Below are 8937 nucleotides of genomic sequence, written 5' to 3'. Positions count from 1 at the left end.
ATGCACCACACTACTTTAATAATTTTGGTCTAAAAATTACGTCATGGTTACTTTCAGATTTATTATTATTTATAAAATTTAAAATTATGTGTCCCAGTAAATTAAATATACCATATAATATCTTTTAAATCAGGATTAAGTCTTTTGAGTCTCGAAATCATAGTGACTTAATTATTCCCTTTTCAATTTGGGGTCAATGTTTTTAGGTATCATCTAATATGTGATTCTAAGCAGCATTTATCAGACACGACTCAGGTCAAACTGCGAATTTAAGATCTATCACTAACTTTAAGTTCTTTGATATTAAATTGGTTGAATTAATGTATAATCTTTGCCTGGAGAATTTCTAAACAAGGTAGAAATAATAATGCCCATATTTTTATAGGTTATATATAGAAGGGCTCTAGCTTGACAGCTTAAGAGAATGTGTGGGTACATTTAGGAGATGTTCCTGAATGTAGCCATAACATCACTTGAAGAAGAGTACAACACATGGACTCTCTAAGTTAAGTAAGGACGTGTTGCTTACCTGATGTACTCCTTTATTAAAAAAAAAAAAATCCTGATTCTTAGTTACCTGCCTTCTAGATCTCAAGTCACACATTTTCCCATGTGCTATGTGATTATTTTTTTAGTCACTGCGGGGTCCTTAGGCGTTGGCAGGCAGCTGAACCTGAGAAGAACATGACAGGTTGTTCTCCTGCTGTGATTCTTATTTGTCTGTGTGTGTGTATCTTATTTTTGATGCCTCCTGGTGTGAATGACCCAAGGAGTGGGACCTTGACTTTGCTCCTGATATAGCAGTTTTCCAGGAGAAGGGCCTAGTACCTGGTGAGCACCTAGTAAGTGCTTGCTGACTTAAGGACTCCTAATGCACAGTTCTGGAAAACTGATGAAGAGGACAGAATGTGGGTAAGATCCACACAGGCCTAGAGTATAAGGGACAGAAGGGCACAAACTCCAAGAGGGAGAGAGAAGGGCAGAGAGAAATGTCCTAGAACCTAGAGACATCCTCGACTGAGTACGGAAAATCTGAAGAGCTCTTCTTTCCTCATGAACTTCAACTGAGCAATCAGTGGAAGGTGAACCAGAAACTCTAAGGATCCAGGTTTGCACAAGATGTATTATTGGTGCAGGATTCTGTAGCTTGCAACAATTTGTCTCAAATGAGATAATTTTTGCAGATGTAGCCACGTACTGTCGAGATATCATACAGAGACAGTCTCAGGCTTGCAAATACACCCATATACCAGAGGGAGACCCCTCATTAGATTGTGTGCATCCAACCAAAGCCAAAATACAACTCATGAAGGGAAGAGGATAAATGTCTGGGACCAGTCGTTTTTTTTGTTGTTGTTTTTTTTTTTTTTTTTAAACTCCTGTAATCCATAAGTTGCTCTGCAAGAGGCTCTCCAGAGTCATTTTGGCTGGTCTTGTCTGGACTCAATGACTTGGTCACTACTGAAAACAGTTACAATTTTTAGAATATTTTCCAATCAGCTTGGAAGTTTAGCTGTTGAATATGTGCAATCTCTGGGAAATGTACACATTGTCTTTTCAATGTACCTCCTGCTAAGTTGAGTCAGTAGGGCACAAGTTCCTTTGTTAGAGTAACAGACAGGTGTATTGACAATTTCTTGTGATGGCAAGACCATGAAGCAAAAGACTCTTTCCTTGAGTCGGCAAAATAGATTGGAATATAAGTTAGCACCTCTATTTAGGGAAAACTAAGAACATAAAAAGATGCCTTCAGTTTCTAGCAAAGGTGCAGTGACAGAAATCAGATCAACCCTCCTTCCTAAATCTCACTCTCCCTCTTTGTCCCACTCCCAAAGGAACAAAAAGACAAAACACATGAAATACTGATTTCTAAGACACTGGAAATCAGGCAGCAAAGGATAGCAAGCCTTGAGAGGTGAAAAACAAACAAGGTGAGTCTTGCCATGGGCCCAGCTTCCTGCTTTCAGTGAGTTCCCAGGCTGGGTACCAAGAGGAGGATTTCAGGTACTGTTGGTGGAAAGCAAGGCAGCTAGAGTTCACAGGACAAAGATCCAGCGATTCTTATTTGCAAAGCAGATGTAGAGCAAAGGTATGGCTATCAAGGCTGAAAGGGGTGTTGGGGGAATTGGGAAATTAGGATTTACCTATATGCACTATTGATGACACTATGTATGACACCACCCTTATAGCAGACAGTGAAGAAGAACTAAAGAACCTCTTGATGAAAGTGAATGAGGAGAGTGAAAATGTTGTTTTAATGCTCAACATTCAGAAAACTAAGATCAGGGCATCCAGTCCCACTACTTCATGGCAAATAGATGGGGAAACATCGGAAACCATGGCAGACTTTATTTTTCTGGGCTCCAAAATCACTGCAGATGGTGACTGCAGCCATGAAATTAAAAGACGCTTACTCCTTGGAAGGAAAGTTATGACCAAGCTAGACAGCATATTAAAAAGCAGAGATATTACTTTGCCAACAAAGGTCCGTCTAGTCAAGTCTATGGTTTTTCCAGTGGTCATGTATGGATGTGAGAGTTGGATATAAAGAAAGCTGAGCACAGAAGAACTGATGCTTTTGAACTGTGGTGTTGGAGAAGACTCTTGAGAGTCCCCTGGACTGCAAGGAGATCCAACCAGCCCATCCTAAAGGAGATCAGTCCTGGGTGTTCATTGGAAGGACTGATGTTGAAACTGAAACTCCAATACTTTGGCCACCTAATGCAAAGGGCTGACTCATTTGAAAAGACCCTGATGCGGGGAAAGATTGAGGGCGGGAGGAGAAGGGGATGTCAGAGGATGAGATGGCTGGATTGCATCACTGACTCAATGGACATGGGTTTGGGTGGACTCCAGGAGGTGGTGATGGACGGGAAGGCCTGGTGTGTTATGGTTCATGGGGCTGCAAAGAGTCGAACACGAATGAGTGACTGAACTGAGCTGAACTGGTACAATAAATAACAAATGAGAACCTATCGTATGGCACAGGGAATTACTGGATGCTCTGTGGTTACCTAAATGAGAAGGAAATCCTAAAAAGAGGGGATACATGTATATGTATGGCCGATTCACTGTGCTATTAACACAACATCATAATTAACACATCCTAAAACAGCTATGCTCAAATAAAAATTAATAATAAAAAAAGAAACATGAAGAAAGGTCCAGTGATGAGAGAGAGAGAATGCTCGGATATGAAAGGGTCTCCCTCAAGTACTCAGCAGAGTAATGATTGGGGTATCCTTATGAAGAAAGTGCCTGAGGCCAAGGAAAGAATGTTTTAAAAAGATCCTGGAACAAATCCTGGTGCTCACACAGGACAAGCAGTTGTATGTAAGTGATCTCCCCACACAGACTGGACTACTTATAACTCATGGGCCATTGGAAAGGACATTCAAAAAACTCTTGTGATGGACAGAGAGGCGTGGCTGTTAAAATGCTGCACTCAATATGCCCATAAATTTGGAAAACTCAGCAGCAACCACAGGACTGGAAAAGGTCAGTTTTCATTCCAGTACTAAAGAAAGGCAATGCCAAAGAATGTTCAAACTACTACACAATTGTGCTCATCTCACATGTTAGCAAAGTAATGGTCAAAATTGTCACTGTGAGGCTTTTACAGTATGTAAACTGAGAACATCCAGATGTGCAAGCTGGATTCAAAAAAGGCAGAGGATCCAGGGATCAAATTGCCGACATCCCTTGGTTCATAGTAAAAGCAAGAGGGTTCCAGAAAAACATCTACTTCTGCTTTATTTACTTCGCCAAAGACTTTGACTGTGTGGATCACAACAAACTGTGGAAAATTCTTCAAGAGATGGGAATACCAGACCACCTTACCTGCCTCCTGAGAAATCTGTATGCAGGTCAAGAAGCAACAGTTAGAATCGGACATGAAACAACAGACTGGTTCCAAATTGGGAAAGGAGTATGTCAAGACTGTATGTTGTCACCTTGCTTATTTAACTTCTATGCAAAGTACATCATGTGAAATGCCAGCCTAGATGAAGCACAAGTTGGAACAAATATTTCTGCAAGAAATATCAATAACCTCAGATATGCAGATGACACCACGTTTATGACAGAAAGCGAAGAGGAAGTAAAGAGCCTCTTGATGAAAGTGAAAGAGGAGAGTGAAAAAGCTGGCTTAATATTCAACATTCAAAAAACTAAGATCATGACATCCGATCCCATCACTTCATGGCAAATAGATGGGGAAACTATGGAAACAGTGAGAGACTTTATTTTCTTGGGCTCCAAAATCACTGTAGATGGGGACCACAGCCATGAAATTAATGCTTGCTCCTTGGAAGAAAAGCTATGACTAACCTAGACAGCATATTAAAAAGCAGAGATATTACTTTACCAACACAGGTCAGTCTAATCAAAGCTATGGTTCTTCCAGTAGTCATGTATGGACGTGAGAGTTGGACTATAAAGGAAACTGAGTACCAAAGAATTGATGCTTTTAAACTGGAGAAGCCTCTTGAGAGCCCCTTGGACTGCAAGGAGATCCAACCAGTCCATCCTAAAGGAAATCAGTCCTGAATATTCATCAGAAGGACTGATGCTGAAGTTGAAGCTCCAATATTTTGGACAACTGATGGGAGGAGCTGACTCAGTATTAAAGTCCCTGATGCTGGGAAAGATTGAAGGCAAGAGGAGAAGTGGGTGGCTGAGGATGAGATGCTTGGATGGCATCACCGACTCAATGCACATGCATTTGAACAAACTCCAGGGTTTGGTGATAGACAGGGAAGCCTGGCATGTTGCCATCCTTGCATCCCTACTGAACTGAAGAAATTGGGGAACAGTTCCTTACCACCGGAAAGCTCCATAGGGCCTACAACCAGCCCATCTTTCTCTGCTCTGAGTCACCTTGTAGAACAAGCCACAGTCAGTGAATCCAAGAGGGCACAGGACAAAGCTGACTGCAGGATACTTTTATCTCCTGATATCCCCTCACCTTTTCACCTGGGCCCTACATCGTCTCTACCTGTGACACCTATTATCTCTCTGAAAGCCAAGAAGTTCATACCTTGTGAACACACTTCGCTTTCCCTCACCCCAGCATACCTGCGGGACAATCTGATTTGAGTCAGAGAACAAAAGGGAAGGAATTCAACACTACACCGCGGTTTCCAGCCAAAGACACAATGATGAAGAGGGTCAGGCTCTGCGGATTGAGCTGATCCAGGAGGAAAAGCAGCCGGTGGTCGAGCCGCTATCCGGGGAGGCCCCGAAATCAGGTCAAGATCAGGGAGTAGATGGACCCGCCCATCACCGGCTGAGAACCAAGTGGCCCCTGCTTCACAAGGAAACAGGTTCAGAAAGAGAGCTTGACCTCTCACCACACCTGGATTCCAGGTCTTCCCACACAACCTGCGGAGCCTCCCTTGTCCAGTTCTTGGATGAGGCTGAGCCTCTGATCCAGGGGTTGGGGAGCCGTCGTTGTGTTTTGTCACATCTTCGGGGATAGGGGATGGATCCGTCCCCTCGGCGCGGTCCACTCGCCGGCTCTGAAGCCCTGGGCCTACCATTTCTGCTGCAGGGAGCCGTGTGTCCGTGGTCCCTCGGTCGTCCGCTGTGCGTCCACTCTGACGAGGAGAGGACCACCTTACCCTCGTCCCGTCCCAGTGGGACGTCAGCATGCCGGACGCGACAGAAAACGATGAATCCGCTCCTCTGGACGTGGGAGGTGAAAACTAGGACCTGCAGGGGAGGAAAGCAAGACGAAATCTCAAGAAAAGCAAGGCGAAATCTCAAGGACTCTCAAGAATCTCCTGATCTAAAGCTGTTTTCAAGTCCGCCTCTTTGGCAACTCAGGCCTCTAGGGCGATTGAGGGTGCTGTCGAGCCGTAGCACTCTCGACCGCACTCGGAGTCCACGCGGAACCAGGAGGAGCCCTGCGGCCTGGGAGCCGGTGCGCATGCGCCCGGCGCCTCCCTCGGGTTCTGAGCCCCTGAACCTCAGACGCCAACGCAACGCCGCACTGAGAAAAGGAGGAAAGCCACTGCTGGAGAAAAGGGCACATGCATTCCCCAAATTGAGAAGCTCTACTGCTAAAGGAAACCAGAGACAGACAGACACACAGACACCACTGCATTAAAACCTTTCAGCGAAAAGAAACTCTGCCTGCTGTGAGGTAAATAGGAAAACCCTTCAAGACACCTGCTTTCTGAAAGAAAAAAACGCATTTACCTCTCTGTTACATTCGCGCTCCACGAACTGTTGACTGCAAAATTATAAAAGGAAAACAAGAGGCGTTTCAGACATTGTAAAATGTAAAACAAACCCGCCCTTCAAGAAGAATCTCAAGTTTGGAATGAAGACGGTCAGATCTGCGTGGACCGAGCCTGGCTCCTAGGCGGCTTTATGCTGGGCCTGGTAGGCAAAGGAATTCAACAAATGACCCGAGCCTCAGTCTTTGCCGCGGTTCCTGCTAAACGTGAAAGCGTGATGCAAGTCTGGACTGAAACTAGAGGACTAGAATCAGGCACAGACGCAGGAATCTGAGGAACCCCCGGTGCCAGGCGGCGCTGGAGAAGCGCTGCTGTGAAAGGCCTGCGAGAGAGGAGCGCACGGGTCAGGCGGGGTAGAGGGGACGGCGGGTCCTTTGTTTCCCGAGTGGGATTTGAAGCATCGAGCCTGGTCCCCGCTGGCGCCATGGGAAGGGACTCTAAGGCAGTGGATCTGCCTCTGGAAGGGCTGTGTCCACCTTGACGGACGTGTGGCCACCTGGGGCTCAGACGCACCTTACTCCCCCCCCCCCCGCCCCCTCCGCCCCGCCTCCTGAGGCTTCTGAGAACTGGGGAGTCAGCGGGGGCGACCTCTGGGCGCAAAGGTGGCACACAGGGACCTTGCCCCGGAAGAGGCGAGGAACCCTAAACCAGGCCCTTTCAGGAACTGCAGATCCTTACTTGACGGATTGCCTGTGTTTCCAGAGTCCTCTTCCTTTGAAAATTTGAAGGTCAGGTGTGTCCAAACATGCAATTCTTGGATATGTCACTAGACACAACTGGCCGTGTGGTTTCCGTAGTGTAGTGGTTATCACGTTCGCCTAACACGCGAAAGGTCCCCGGTTCGAAACCGGGCGGAAACAACTCCACTTTCCCCCAAAACTTTTAGATTCATATTTTAAACAGAAAATAGAGGTCTGCCGCCTGGAGTGAGGCTTGGAGCTTCAGCTTCCCCATCAGTCCTCCCAAAGAATATTCAGGGTTGATTTCTTTTAGGACTGACTGGTTTCATCTCTCCTTGACCTGCATACAGGTTTTTCAGGAAGCAGGTAAGGTGGTCTGCTATTCCCATCTCTTGAAGAATTTTCCATATTTTGTTGTGATCCACGCAGTCAAAGGCTTTAGAGGAGTCAATGAAGCAGAAATAGATGTCTTTCTGGAATTCTCTTGCTTTTTCTATGATACAATGGAGGAAAAATGGAAGGAAAAAGGAGGAAAAGGATAGAACCAAATTAATTGGAAAAGTATATGGAAAAGGTTAAATAGAGAGTATATACGCAGTGGAGAAAATTTCATTGGTAAAAGGTGTTTACAGGGTGATGATGATGAGCCTACTCTTTCATGCATTCTAGGATTCCCAGTCAACCTGCTTTCCTCCAGAGATCCTCTCTGAGGATCACAGACTACCTGGACGTATGTCCTTGTGTGTGTGTGTACACAAGACACAGAGGAGTAGGGTAGTAGTGGAGCATGGGAGAGGATGCATAGACTAGAAACAATCATACATCATTTACATTCTAAAAGAGTGAGACACGTCCCTGGGTGGGCTCAAACCAAAAGCTTTTCGGTTAACAGAGGAACTCGCTAACCGATTGCCTGATTGTGCCACAAAGTCGGGAGGAGAGTTTCATCCTCACTCCCACAGAAAGCAAGCATACTTATGGAACTGGGAGGAGCCACCTCTGTTTCACAGAATGGCGTTTCCACTTCGGAGCCTCGGACAACCTGAGAGATGGAGTCCACTGAGCCTGTTCGTTCCCGTCGGGAAGCCGGGAGGTTCCGAGGGCAGAAGGTCTCCTGAGCGTCCTCGCCGCCAAGATTCAGCGCCCAGAAGAAGCCCCGAGCTTGAGCCGAGGGGTCCCAGAAAGAAGCTGATGGCTCCTGGTTTGCTCCGCCTTCGTCCGACCATTTGCGCTTCTGGACATCGGTTTAGTAGATGGGGTGCGTGTGGCTGCAGCTGGAAAGAGATCAGTTTATTGTGATCCATACAATGTAAGGCTTTAGTTGTCTTTTGAGGACGGGAAAGGAAAGGTGTGAAGAGGGCGAATAGATCCGAGGAAGGCCAAGGGCAGGAGAAAACAGAGAAGGAGCAAGAAGGAGAAAGGGACTGCAAGAGAGAGGAGCGGGCTGGTATCTCGGCGGGGGCCACCGGCGCTGGGCTGGGGAGATCACAGCGCCTGACCCTGGCGCAGCTCCCACGCTTTACTGAGGAGTCCAGGATTCCAGTTCACCCCCAATAGCAAAGCTGCTGGCCTTACATTTGTTCTGGCAGTTTCCTTTGCTGGTGGGCTGTGTAGGTTTGCAGGTGAATGCAAGACCTATGGGCTACCTTGGAGATGACTAGTGGGCAAGGAAACACACAAATTCACTTTCCCATTTGCAGGCTGGTCTTCAGGGTCTGGGTGGGAATCTGGAAAATCTGAGTGCCAATATCAATACTGATTTTGAGATAAGGAGATCAATAGCCAAGCAGTCAGTGAAAGTAGTTATGTTGGTGGGGGAGTGGGAGTGGGAACTTGACTGGGGCCAGTGGAGTACTCTTTGGGGTATATGTAACTCGGTATCATTCACATGTGTGTGTGTGTTGTGTGTGTGTGTATACAAACATATATACATAGTAAGGTGCATTGCTTATATTTTAACTTTAAATTTTTACATAGTCATAAATAAATATATATCTTATGTAAAATTCTGGGTC

The 8937-nt window shown here is 46.0% G+C and overlaps 1 non-coding gene across 1 annotated transcript; it reads left to right on the top strand.

Annotated features, from left to right (window-relative positions):
• The first annotated feature begins 7029 nt into the window (after nt 1–7029).
• Nucleotides 7030–7102, top strand: TRNAV-AAC. Its single transcript has one exon. It is a non-coding gene; the product is annotated as a tRNA-Val (tRNA).
• Nucleotides 7103–8937: the final 1835 nt, after the last annotated feature.

The sequence above is a fragment of the Bubalus bubalis genome, chromosome 6 (genome assembly GCF_019923935.1).
Source record: "Bubalus bubalis isolate 160015118507 breed Murrah chromosome 6, NDDB_SH_1, whole genome shotgun sequence".
In the NCBI taxonomy this organism is placed as follows: domain Eukaryota; kingdom Metazoa; phylum Chordata; class Mammalia; order Artiodactyla; family Bovidae; genus Bubalus; species Bubalus bubalis.
The sequence above is the reverse complement of the archived record's forward strand: the minus strand, read 5'-3'. Positions and strand labels throughout refer to the sequence as shown.